The 14,278-nt window shown below is 33.6% G+C and overlaps 1 long non-coding RNA gene across 1 annotated transcript in view; it reads right to left on the bottom strand.

Annotated features, from left to right (window-relative positions):
- The window catches only part of LOC123716298, a 29,423-nt gene extending 16,366 nt beyond the window's left edge, over positions 1–13,057 (bottom strand). Inside the window, exons 1-3 of the long non-coding RNA XR_006754553.1 lie at positions 12,802–13,057; positions 8,175–8,235; positions 1,207–1,251 (exon numbers count right to left, since the gene is read on the bottom strand). This is a non-coding gene — a long non-coding RNA (uncharacterized LOC123716298). The remainder of the gene's footprint in view (positions 1–1,206; positions 1,252–8,174; positions 8,236–12,801) is intronic.
- Positions 13,058–14,278: the final 1,221 nt, after the last annotated feature.

Genomic DNA, 14,278 nt, shown 5'->3' on the forward strand with positions numbered 1-14,278 from the left:
TATAAAAATTAGTATATATGTATTATGTAGTAATGTTTAATACAACATTTAATTCTACTTTGTCTCAAATAGGCAACAAACTATTTTAAATACAATTTATTAACTAAACAAAAGAGTAGCTAGCAATGTTAAATATAATATAATAAAAAAGTTTTATATAATAAATAGGTAAGAAGACGGGCAGCTGTAGAAAGGGTGGAAAAGTAGGGTCGGCCTCCCCACGTGCCAACCCTGACCTTGGCGCACGCACACATTCTTACGTACGTTAGACACGTGCAAATCGGTTGTTGTGGAATATTGTCTTATCTACGTCATGTATCTACTTTGTATTGCTACCTGTTTACAGATATACTGGGTCAGTAAGACCTATGCGATATTCATTGTTTGAAGTCATTTTCGCGATCAGCCTGTTTACAAACTCAAACCAATGACGGCCAGGAATTTAACCAAGGACATCTGTGTGTGTGTGACGCACGCATTGGCCACTAAAAAATACGTCATTGTTTTTTGTATTCTATACCATTTTGTTTTTTGTTACTTTGCGTATTTAAAGATAACATTTAGTATTTACGTTGTATAAAAATAAATGCAATCTAGTAAATTTTGATAGTGTGTAGTATGTATTTATGATGTAAACTCATATGAGTCAAAAATTCATAGTTTTAAATGTAGTTTGAGGTTAAAATGATTTACTTTTCTATATTTAATTATCACAATGATAATGGCAATATAGTATTGATTCTGAAGAAAACAACTTTCACTTAAGTGATCGAAATATTTGATGAACGTATCTTATCAATATTGGCCATGTGTGACATCACCGCTTATATATACACGTGTACACCTAGGACTATTAAATAATTACGATGCATATACTATTATTTATGTAAATATTATATACTATTCATTATGTATAATAGATGAACATTATGATTCTTCAATAGAATCGCATTAAACCGAGTAAATTGACGTCAGCCCAAATTCTACTAGAATTTGTATTTTCAATAATTATTATTTTTATGCACAGATTTGCCTGTCTTATACCTCAAAGTTATTTAACAATACATGAGTCGCGGGAGTTGTTTTGTTTCGAAGGAACAATGTATGAAAGCTATTTTAAATAAGAGTCTAATAGAAAAAAAACCGAAATAATGAGAATAACAATCAACAAGTTTTCAGGTAATTATTAAATAAAAATTTACTTACATCTGGTGTTCCGCTATGGCCGAGGAACAGCTAATCTGCGGATGTCTGAAAAAAATTATATTTATATATATTTTATTTCTATAATAGGAGACAAGCAGGCAGGAGGCTCACCTGTTGTTAAGTAATGCCTCCGCCTATGGACACGTACATAGCTAGAAGGCTCGCATATTGCGCTGCCGGCCTTTTAAAAATTGGTACGCTCTTTTCTTGAAGGACCCTAACTAGAATTGATTCGGAAATGCTTCAGTGTTTATTCTGTTAATTGTAGACCATTTTTTTTAGAATAAAGGATTTTTATTAGAGCTGTGTTTGCTAAGGGAGCAAGACGCACTTAGTTATTTCCGTCACGTCATTAATGCCAAAACATTATTACAATGATACCGTGTAGGTATTAATTATAATCTTTAAAATATCATTGTTATCATTTTTTTTCTTATTAATTTATTATTTGTCACAGAAATTAATCAAATTTTAATGAATCTAGCCAAAGGTAGAAAAGGCATTGTATGTGAATTCCCATAACCATGACATGAGCAAGCCTCATTGTGGACTCTTGCTCATGTCATAAATATTTTAGCGATGTGTCACCTATTATATATTTGCAGAGTTTCCGATTTACCCACAAAAATAACATTTTTTTAGTATGTATTTATAAATTCTAAAACAACGTATGTATAAAATTATATAAGATAATATGACATAACAAATTATACACACATACACAATTATATTAGAACATAGGCTGGCGAGGGAAAAATTGAAACCTAAACTAACTTCATCAAACCCCTGATGCTCGGGATTAGCAGATATAGTACACATTATGTGGCGTTAAACATTTCCATTCATAATAAGTAATTAATTTCATCTGGGATTTTGGCAGGGAAAGCTGAACCGACAAACAGGTGGGTTATAAAAATAGCCACAATGCTCTTAGATGGTGCTTATAATGTTCAAGGTAATATTAACTTTACATTTTTCCTATGAGTCATGTGGCATAATTTGATTACAATGCATAAATTATAAGATATGTATGCAATCACGTACTCTATCTAGTTTATCGACGCTTATTATTCAGCCATAGACGTCGATGTCCGTCTTTCCACAACTGAAGGGTTTTTTAGGGCAGTTTTGGTGCGTACCACCACTATGTGGAACCAGCTGTCCAAGTATTTTCGAACCAATTCGAACAAAACAACTTAAAGAGAAGAGCGTACCAATTCTTAATAGGCCGACAACGCACTGGCGAGCCTTCTGGCAATGTGACTGAGGTGAGCTTCCTGAAAAATAATAATAAGATAAAATCCTGTTTGCAGAAATCCCATTCATTGACTAAATGGCCGTCTTTGAACGACTCCCACGCTCTTTAATTTAAGTTTAAGCTTTAAATTATTAAAAATAGGTATAGAATATTATATTATCTGTAAGTAATTTGTTCGTTTAGTGCGAAAATTAAATCGAAAATGACAGGTAGCGAAAATGTCTTCCAACCTAGTACTTATATAAAACGCGATAAACTTCTTAATGATAACATAATAAAATATAATTCTCAAGTATGTGCAACATATAACCACTACAACAGTGTCAACTTAATGGTTTGCATGTAGTTTCAATTTTAGATCGCGTTCGTTATCTGTATTTAAAAACTTTTCCACAAATAAAATGCATTTTGTTACGAACGCGTATTTTAGTATAAAGTTTTGAATCTGTTCGACTTTCTGATGATCAGAAAGACTGTGTCCAGTTTATGTATCCACTTCACTTGTAAACTTATTTTTTTTTCTGTATACAATAAATAAATTTGACAATAACTAATGGACAGCAGACTTACTCCTTTGTTTCGTGATAAATCTGACAGGTGTCAATGGCCTTGGCGGGTATAGAGGTCATAGACCCGATTGCTTGCATTTTATTAAAATAAATTAGTACTAGCTAAGCAAATTAAATTATATAAAAGTTTTCTTATATAATTTTTTTGAAGCAAATGTCCAATCACTTGCAGGGAACACACCTCATACAAAAACGCAATACTACATGCATCAATGACAAGTGTGTACAAAATTTTAAGGGAAACATTAAAATGACACAGAGAAAATAACTTAAAAAGTAAAAGACAAACTAGACCAAAAAATACAAATGTGCAATTTAACATTTAAATATATTTCTATTATGCAATGGTCACTATTGGTCACGGATCAACAGTGGCTGCAGCATCTTACGTCTGAAGACATGGAGACTCATTAAATGGCAGATCCATTGAACCTTCGAACGTACTAAAATCAATGAGGATTTTTTAGGAAATAGAAACCGAAGAAAACTAACACAAAACATTCATCTTAGTCCAAAATTGTTTTAAGAAACTCAATAACTTCGTCCTATGTACGCGCAAATGAATTAGACCAGGACAAATTGGGGCTACATCCCAACAGCTGTCTGGTAAAATTAATTACTTCCATTTAGCTAAAGTAAATCTTCACGTGATAAAAGGGCTGACGGGATGAATTAAATTTCGTTGTATTACAATTGACTAATTAAACGATTAGATTTCAGGTATACATGTTATATAATTGTAATTATAATTTCACAAAAGAAATTCCACAAAGTTTGAGTCAAATTTTAAATATTCATCCACCTTTATATATTTAGCAGTGAAATGGAACTTAATCAAAATCTATTCTGATAAATCTATTTGATTTAAACATTACTTATAATGAAATTAGTAATCAGACATAATTAAAGAAAAAAGTCTACTTCTGAAAAAGCCAGGAACATTTCACGGGCGGGCTTTGTCCCTTTGTTCAGTGAAAGCCTTTGTATGAGAATTGGCGTCCGGTTGGTCTTCGAAAAATAATTCCATACCTTAATTATATAATAATCAAAATAATACCTCCACTCTATGAAGTTTCTTGTCACACAATAAACACAATTCAATTTTAAAAGCATACTTGTAAAAGTCAAAGTTCACGGTTACATAAATCTACACGAGTCAGGAAATCAATTTAGCGCTTCGTGAGTCCTAGGATCCAGGGATCCGGGATGCCCTTCGACATTTAAGTGGGCGGACGCCTGCGCACTTGTCGCCCGGGAACACCCCGCGTGGGCAGATGACGCAAAAGCCTATTTATAACTTAGGTTTTGGTCTTCCGGTTCTGGCGCCACTCGTCCACGAGGCCTACGTAGTTATAGTCTTTGCCTTACGAAAAGCCTTTTATAACAGTAATGTTTCTGGTTAGGAGAGTGCGTCAATGGGTTTCTTATGGGCGCAAATAATTTCGGAAATAGATTCATAAAAACAACGCAGATATTTGTTTACAAAAAAAAGCTAAATTCCTTATTTAAGATTTATAAGCTCTTGTAGTGCACCTTTGCATTGATTTGACGAAATAATTACCTATGTTTTTTTCCAATTGTCGACTATGAAACTATACTAATACTTAGGTTACACATAAACGTGTTGAGTCAGCAATTTCAAATCGTGTTAGCTGTTTGGCATATTACAAAGACATTTCGCTTCGCCATTGAATGCAACCCTATCTTCAATTAACATGCGGGTAAGTTGTTAATTATACTGAACGACCTCGAATACTCGCTGGACATCTGATACACCATAGTGGTATATAAAATATTTGTTACAATTTGTATAGGCCCTTTTTAACATATCACTAATCTATACAGGATATCTTATTATCTATATAAATAAAAATGAATCGTAAGACGGAGGACAAATTCGTTTATTTTTTTGATTATTCCTGGAACTCTGAGGAAGGTGTTTATGTGGAGAAAAATTGGAAAAAATATAAAAAGGGTGTTGCAAAATTTGTTGCTACATGTAGCTACTGAAAATTTAGGCTTAGTAAATCATAATATTGAGGCGAAACGTCGCGGGGGCAGCTATTTTTTAAATACGAAAACATCCAGATTGTCGCGAAATAATATACTATATTAAATAAGAGAGAGATAGTAGAAATATCTACTCATTCTGTGGCTTTGTGGACAAACGCTTACATGAAAATCAACGGTTCGATCGATGCCTTACAAAACAAAATGTCGGATTGGCAGACATAAGAGTTCACCTACAAATTATGATTAAGTCTCGATGCATATTTTGGGTTATTTTAATAATAATAAACAATTAAAAAAAGCCTATTATTAACTAGCAAACGAACAAAGTAGACATAATATATATTTCTTTTACCAAAATAAATTTGAGGTTGTTTTATAAAAAATAAAACTTTTAAGTGTTCAATGACATTCATATTTAAGTGAACCATGAATAAAATGCAGTAACATTACAAAAATGTGTTAGCTTTCCTTGTGCGACGTATATAAGGAGCAAGAGTCGTCGTGAGTTAAGGAAACTATCCATTAAGTCTTAACTATGGGAACATCGGCGTTCATTATATTTTATTCTCATAACACGTGACGCTTTTGCAAGATATTAATGAATCGGTTTAAATGTTAATAAGTAACCAAAGTCGAACATAAGTAAAACATTTTGTATAAAAAACACGAATAGGTCCAATGATATTTGCCTGTCCTGTACCAATATATTTATTGTACAGAGATTATAAGCGTACAGTTATAATACAATGGTGATACAACCTCTAGGTCCTGGCCTCAGATTTCTCTATATGTACAAATACCCTACAAAAATAGTTTTGTGAGTTAAAAAAAAAACAATGGCGCTACAAGGTTTTTAGGTCTGGGCCTAACAGACAAGTAGGTGATCAGCTCCCTGTGCCTGATACACGCCGTCCACCTTTTGGGTCTAAGACTCGCCGGTGTGACGATGATTTCCTTCATCGTTCGAGCGTAAAATAAAGGCGCATAGAAAAGTCTATTGATGCCCTGCCGGGTCGAACGTACGACCTCAGGGATGAGGGACGCTCTATTCAGTCACTAGGTCAACACTGCTCGTTAATTAAAATAGTAAATTAAATTCGTAATATCGTACGTTATTTAGTGAGGCAAAGGCATATAGATTATATTGTATGGTATATGTAAATATTTATATTAGTATATAACTCCATGATGTAAATAAAATTGTCTTTGCTTTACGCGAACTACACATTCAATTACCAATTTTTTTTCTAAATATTCTGTCCTATGTATCGAAACTCCTGATTAATCTGACGATTTTTAGTGTGTTTTTTATTTAAGACGTGAGTACAGTACTACTGAGTCCGCTAGTATAAAATTAAACTTTAAAGCGTGTAGTTATTACCTGCTTTTCGAGTGCTATACAGAAGGCGTCAGCGAGTCTCAACTTTTTAAAAGACTCTTACATTTGTCATGTCATAACACTATGTCATCTGTCAGTTGTCCTACTAAAAGCTGGATTATATGCTATTAAATAATCGCCCTAAATGTAAACGTCAAAAATAGAACAGAGTGGGTGCAAATTATAAATGACGTAATCAATACAGTTGCTATTTATAAAGCAAAGGGCAGTTCTATTTTTAAAGTGTAAAAACAAATGTCATGTTTACTGATAATTTATTATATAGAAACTCTTTTAAACGTCTTCAAGGGGCTTCCGGTCACTTCTATATTTATGTAATATACAAGAGATATTATTACATAATTATTTGAGGCAGCTCGTGCCTGCAACTTACAATTAACCTAAGAATTCTACCGCAATAAAATGTATATATTTATAACAATTGGAACCTAGCATTAATTGGGATTCATGATTGTTAATACTGTACTCCCTGACATTATGTCCAGGGATTTTTTCTCTCTCTCATTTTTTTACGAAAAAGATACAATATATTAATTACAATAAACTACCCTTAGTAGGTATTTATTTTTCCTTTCTAGAGTTGCCTGGAAGAGATCGCTTCTTAGCGATAATGTCGACTTAATAATTTATGTTATATATATATATATATATATGTTTCAATTATCAAGTGTTAATAAAATAACATTCTAATGCCTTAGTGTAGTCTCCGATTATTATGAAGATAGTGCTTGTCAGGAAGGTCTGAGAATAGGTAGTAAACTATTTTTTTACTTCTTAGTTATGAGAGTGACCTAATCCAGCTTCATATCGATTTTTCCTTCTAACATGCCCCATTTATAACAACGTTACTAGTACTGCAACAACCTTTATATTATAAATCCAGAATTAATTATACTCTGTGCGCTGGCCTGACGCAATTCAAAGGTACACATCTCTATCTACAGATACAATTTTCTAGTTAATTTCCCAACGAAATGTGCTTTGAGTGGAACAAAAATAACCCGTCGTTGTTACTAGGCGCGTTCAAGGTCTCGGTGGCCATGGCCGTGCCCCTCCCAGCGCATGTGCAAGCTGCACACGACCACATATGTAACATTTACACACACTAACAAGATTTAGCCAAAGAGCGAAACGTGTCTTGGGATATATACAGTTACACAATATAAAAGCTTTTATTTTAGTTATTAATTATATTTATATATTACTATTAATTATATCCTTTATTTTATAAACCTACGGAAGTAAGTGTTACTGGTATGAACTAAAACACGTTTATTAAACACGAACAATCTTTAAGTTGGGATGGAGTCAAAACAATAGAAAAAATTTACATATACAAAATCGTAATTAAACGATATTGTTTGAGATAATCTTTAGAATTTCAGCGTATGCTTTGCTATCGATAAAACTAAGAGTTGTGCACTTGAACTGTTCATATATTTCTACTTTGGATCACGTTTAGGCGATACAGTGGCTCTTACACTATTGTTATATACGTAGAGTTATTTTGTGACGGACGATTAATGAAGCTGGATATTATTAGCGAGTGTAGACTCGTTCATACATTTAACAGTGCAACTATGAACTTAATTCACTATTAAAGGGCAGAAAATACCGTTTTTCCCCAGTATGGTCAACTTATTAAAGTTTATTGCTTACTGGCTCCAACGTGGCAATCTCCACTATTGTAAAATCATACAAATTCTAAATTTGAAATATATGTACTTACATTTAAAATCAGGCAATAGAAAGCGGAAGTCTTCAAAACGGAGCACCGAAGCGCGGCAATTCTGTAAAAAGAGTCATATGTCAAATTTGACATCAACTTGAAGTTCTCCAGACTATGCGATAATGTGTACCACTATTTACACGGAATATGTACAAGTAGATGTGCAATTACGGATATCCGATCCGACTTGTGTAGGTAATTTCGACAGTTTTATCTTTTTCGGGCTTCAGAACGATGATTATCATAATAAAATAGTAACGATAACTTATTGTATGGCAAGCGTTCCGGCTTCTTTAGGAGTACGACCATATTGTATTGTTCGATACGTACGGCTGCGTCTTCTTGACGTGACTATGGTCAATTTTGTACAAGGTCTCTACAGCTATAAAAATTATAATAATATAAACGATATTAAAATTTAAGAATTATCAACATTAATCGTGTGTTTAGTTTATCATATAACTCGAAGGTGCTGATTTCGATGCAGGGAATATAGACCAGAGACTATCTAGGGAAGCACGAGCTCCGTTTAACTTTTTTTTTGTTAAAGTAGCAATATGCATTATTGTAGTCTTAGTTTATTGTTTGTGAATATACTTAAAACTCAAAGATTTGTTCGTATTTGCTTTACAGTAGATAAAGGGGACAAAACATTCGTTAACTATAAAGCTTTCTGACATTTTGTACTTTATAGAGTGACTTACGCAATATTTCCTAAAGATAATGTCAAATAATTATTAATTATAAATATCATACATGGCAATGCCAATTGTCAAGTACAAAGTACATGTCTGAAGTAGGTAATTAGATTGGACTATTACTAGTACCAAGGGCGTAGTATTTATTACAATTTTTAATAAATATTTGTAATATAAATATGACACAGATACAATTAACACTTGTTCGGAGGAAAAGAGCATGTTTCAAAGAAACGACAACGTCAGTCCTCCACTTTCCGTCTTTATACTTATTGTTTCATTACTTTATAAGAAAATTTCCATGAATGATTCCATGATCCATCAACTGTTGTAACTAGATTAACAGATAAATAATAAACTCTTTGTTTATGAACGTCACAAACTATGGATGTTTTTTTTTCAACATAAAATTTATATGTTTAGGACTATTTTATGAATAAGTAGATTTTTTGTTACTAAAAGTTCAAAATAATGTTTTTGCATAAAAGATTTCCGTTGGACATATTTTACTTGATCAAAGTTCAAGGCCGATAATACGTAAAATAATTGTTTTTAACATAGAATATTAATAGACAAATTCTTAGTTTACCATACCATGAAGTATCATTTATATTTTTATTATGTGCTATTCCTATACATACTAACAACGTTTAAAACACATAATAATTTGACGATGTATTAAAAACGCAATATGAATAATATTTTATGAAAATGTTATGACTAAGGCTGGTAAATAAACATGGCGGCCATGTTGTCCGCCATAATTGAAACGTCAACGTGACGCGGCGGTCGTCAGCTGATGTTGATAGCGAAACATACTCATGCAAACATTTAAAACGAAGGTTATTCCTTGTTTATAATAATGTAACACTTCTGAATCCAGCAAACCTTGATTAATGAACGATAAACATCGTTTACTTCATTGTTTGGGACAATCAAGCCAAGACTATTTCTGTAATATTTCTGGCTGGCGAAATTTACAATTGTTGTTAAAAGCAAATGGATTTAACGTCTTTTCCTAACTAAAACATGACTAAGGATAAAGTGAATGAAAGCGGAAACTTCAGGATGTTTTTTTCTAAACTATATATGTATATATAATTCTTTTGGCAGGGTTGTATATATTTCTGTAAAATTAAACAGCTACCTACACTAGGTCCGTATCGATATTGCGAGTACTAATCTAATATCTAAATGTTTAATTTCGACTCCAATTGGTCATAGATCATTTTATAATTATTCTGATGACGTATATAATAATTTAGCAATGTATAAACATGTTTATAATAAATTTTACATTTACAGTAACTTTTTACATGAATCAAAACCTAATCTTTAGTACACGCAGTAAATATGCAGCTATGGCGTTCAAACTAAGCATGATTTAGTATAAGGAATTGTTAGATTTAACCGGAATAAAGAAAAATAAAATCTAATAATGAAGCGAGTATGTTCTAGGAATGAATATAGGTACTTTAACCGACTTCATTTGAGTACGGTGCGTTTGGAAAAACTATTATTTTTTCGGGTTTCATACTATCTGTAAAGTCTCTGATGCCTTATTAATTTATTTATTTACATAAGGTTAGTTAAAAATCTTTTAACGGGCAAACGCAGCATAGTTATATTTAATAACTATTGATTAACCACCAGAATTATTTTTTATTTATTTATTTTATTTAGGTATCTTGATAATTATAAGAAATTTTGAAATATGTTATCTAATATTAATGATAAATTAATGCAAAATTTTGGAAAAGACAACTTCTTATTTGTAACAGGCGAGAAGTGAACTTCGTAATAAATTTCAGTGTAGCTGCACCGTATTAACCTAATAATAGACCATTTTTTAATAGTTTTTATGAAAAGGTACTGAATATCTAGTCGAAAATCTTTACGTGAATATTACGAAATGTCATGAAATATTTCTAAATGAAATTTTCTTCTTTGTACGACTTAAAAACTTTTTCTTGCAACAATTATTTTCACAAATATGGCTTCAAATTGCGGTGATTCAAGGTAACATTTGGGAAGCCCCAAAATATGTCCATTGTTAAATATTTCGATAACATTGAAACTTGTTGGTTACTCACGGAGTCCAGCTTTGCGTGTTTCGTAATGTAGACTCGAGTGAGTTGCGCAATCGTCACATTTTTGGCCTCACCGAACTATAGTGATTTTGGATGTCGTACATGTTTTAAATTCCATACATACATAAAATTTATAACCTCAGTAGTAGTAATTAGAATCTAACACCCGAAAGAAAATTAAATAAATAATTGAATTATGTTAAATACTAATAATAAAATATGGATTTTGGAGTATTACTTAACAATTTAATAAGTTACTGATGAACCGAAGAGTCCCCCAGCCCTGGTTTTGAGCCAACACAATAGTAATGCGACGCAAAATATTGTATATAAAAATAAAACTTGTATGTTAAATCTCTTTAAAGCAGAAGTCAAATTGTTGTTTTATTTTTACGTAAAATGAGAATCGTCTTTGGATTAGAAACAAAATACATAAAGAGCTTTTATAGCTGAAAACAGTTTGAGTGAAATCGCCAGAGTGTATCTGACCCAATTGCACAGTTTTACAAATGATGGGCGTAAAGGCGAATTACAGTTGTGACAAAAGCCGCATCATTCATTTTTGACACTTTAAAATTGAGACGTATAAATCACCTATAAAATTGCCTAATTAGCTAACTGATTTACAAACGCATAAACGATGGTTTAAGCTTCTAAATGTTAAATCTGTGAACAACTAAATACAGTTAACTCTTTTTGGATTGTCATCTTTAAAATTTAATCTGTAACTTTTTTTCATTGAATTTCCTGTAACTGAAAACCAAAATATACTTTTATTATTTAGCCAAATAATTGTACATCAATTGGTGGTCAATGGAAACCAAATAGACATACATACATAAGATTTATAATCTCGGGACGAAAACAGGTCATCAATAATAACGGACGTTCATCGGCTTAGTGTAAAACGTTTTCATAACCAATTATGTATAATAAGATTATAATTTAAGCATAAAATGCCTTCTCTAAGATGGAAATACCAAAGTACTTATAGGTTACATAATATTTTAGCCAATTTAAAGTGAATTCCCGTGAGCACATGTTTATTTCAGACGACAAAGTCAATTATATTTTTGCACGTATTGTTTACTTATTGGACGGAAAGGTTTCTGGTTAGGAGACGCATTCGAACCCAGGGAATAGAAAATCTAGTATAGCGCTGTGATAGACACGGTATTATTAAGTTGTATAAGCCATTTTAAAGTAGTTGAACGAAGGCTACCAAACTAGCGATCGCTGGAATCACCCGATTACCTTGAACTTGTGAGATCGACATTTTTTGCGAACTCGCCAACAGGATACGAGTGTATCGGTCCCTTTGTCGATTCTTGATGCCCTTGGTCTAAGGAATTTTGGCTGCCATTTTATTCAGCTAAAAAACATCCTAATAGACTCCTATTTTCGTAATTTGAGACAATATCTTAATTCTGATTTTTCAAGTCAGAACATATACGGAAAACGGTAAACGGGTGGAACTACCCCCCTCTTTCGCGGCGTTTAAGATAATTTTAAACGTTACTCTAAATACACAATTTCAAGGAATAATATAAATTTCCTTATTTCAATAAACAAACGATTACAACATGATAATGATGATAACATGACTCAGAGATAAAAAGATAGATTGACCAACCCAACACACTTAGCACGCAGTGTGTAGAACAAACATGGCTACGAACGGTGTTTACTCGTAATACGTATAACTTAACATCGCCATATGCATTTAAAAATTTAACAGGTCCGTATAGAGGTATAGCAATATTGTCATAATTAAATATTATCTATATGTTAGATGGGTAAAGAAAAGGTGAACTCATAAAACTTAACCATACAGCTTACCGGCGTATTCAAGCTATTGCATAACTGGTCTGCGGCTACCGTCGCACGCCATACACAGACTGTTCACGGATCTGTCACGTTGCAAACAAAGCACGGGGAATGTGATTCCCTTATTGGAATATCGGATTGACAAAGTAATGTTTTCTAGAAAGGTGATGCGATGGGCATCGTTGTCGTCGTAGTACTGACGGCGCGCTGTTTGCCGGCCGCTCCTGCATTGCGGCGCGCAATCGCACTCGCTCGCGCATGACCTTGGCATTGAACTTGGCAATGAGTCGGCGCGGGCCGCGGGAGCCGGGGCCCCCCTGCCCCCGCTGATGCATTGCCACCTGCACCGCCCCCCTTCCGCCTGGCTGAGATCACCTCTGCACCTCGACCCACCCTTCGCTATACCTATTATATCACTGCAATGAGCTAACCCTTTCACACTACGAAATCTCTATATTTAAACCAGGACGGATCACTGAATAAAAATATCTAACAAGATTGCCGTATGGTTACCACATGTGTGAAACAGCGAGCCTTTTCGCCGAATAGATGCCGTTTAAAAATTCGATTCTAATACTGAAGAATGTCAAGTACTTAAAGTATAATGAATTTGAAGGGAAAATCTTAGTTTCTGATTTTATTCACATCACGAATATTCAGTTACTTCTATGCCCATACCTTTCGATAACAATACCAAATACTGTTCAGAATTCATCCATCAATCTGGTTTCATTACCGGATCCTTCATTGAGTTACGAAATTATTCGGATGTGTCTGCCCACGCTTTGGGTGTGGGGTATGGGGGGTTTCGGGGTGTTAGGATCGATGTGAAGCGAGCATGCGCGATCTCGCTTCGCCCAGGGGCTATTGAGCACCATCGTCACGGTAACCGAAGTAGCGTTTTATTATGAACCAAGGGCGCATGAAGGTGTATAATATGATCAGCTTAGATGCAGCTTTTGATGCTGACCGGTTGTCTATAAAATTGGTACTTCTATATGTCCGTAACAAATTAACATATAACATCAATTGCGGTGATATTTTTCGTCACCAACTTATGAATACACTCACTAATTTATTTCATTAGCAAGAAAAATTGTTATTTATTTTCAAATATATACGCAATTCGTAATTGCCGATTCTTTTTCTAGCCGATTAGATGTGGGATGGCTGCTTCCTGTTTATTTATTTAACGCAGATGTAAAAACTTATATAATAAACTTTTGGTTATTTGTAATCAACCCACGAGAACTAAACCACGTAAACACAAGTTACACAGGAGCGCCAATTTATATATTCCACTTAACTGTCACGGCTCAATGAGGGAGCCGTGCATAAAATGCAAATGAAATTGTGCGTGAAATTGTAAGGATTTAAGAGGTGACAGTTGGAGACGTGGGTGGCCTTGCCCTCCGCCCTGGTGGCAATCGATAGGCGCGCGCCCGGTACTCGACTGGCGCTCAGCTGAGCTTCCTGTGGAGACAATTGT

The sequence above is a fragment of the Pieris brassicae genome, chromosome 11, assembly GCF_905147105.1.
Source record: "Pieris brassicae chromosome 11, ilPieBrab1.1, whole genome shotgun sequence".
NCBI classification, from domain to species: domain Eukaryota; kingdom Metazoa; phylum Arthropoda; class Insecta; order Lepidoptera; family Pieridae; genus Pieris; species Pieris brassicae.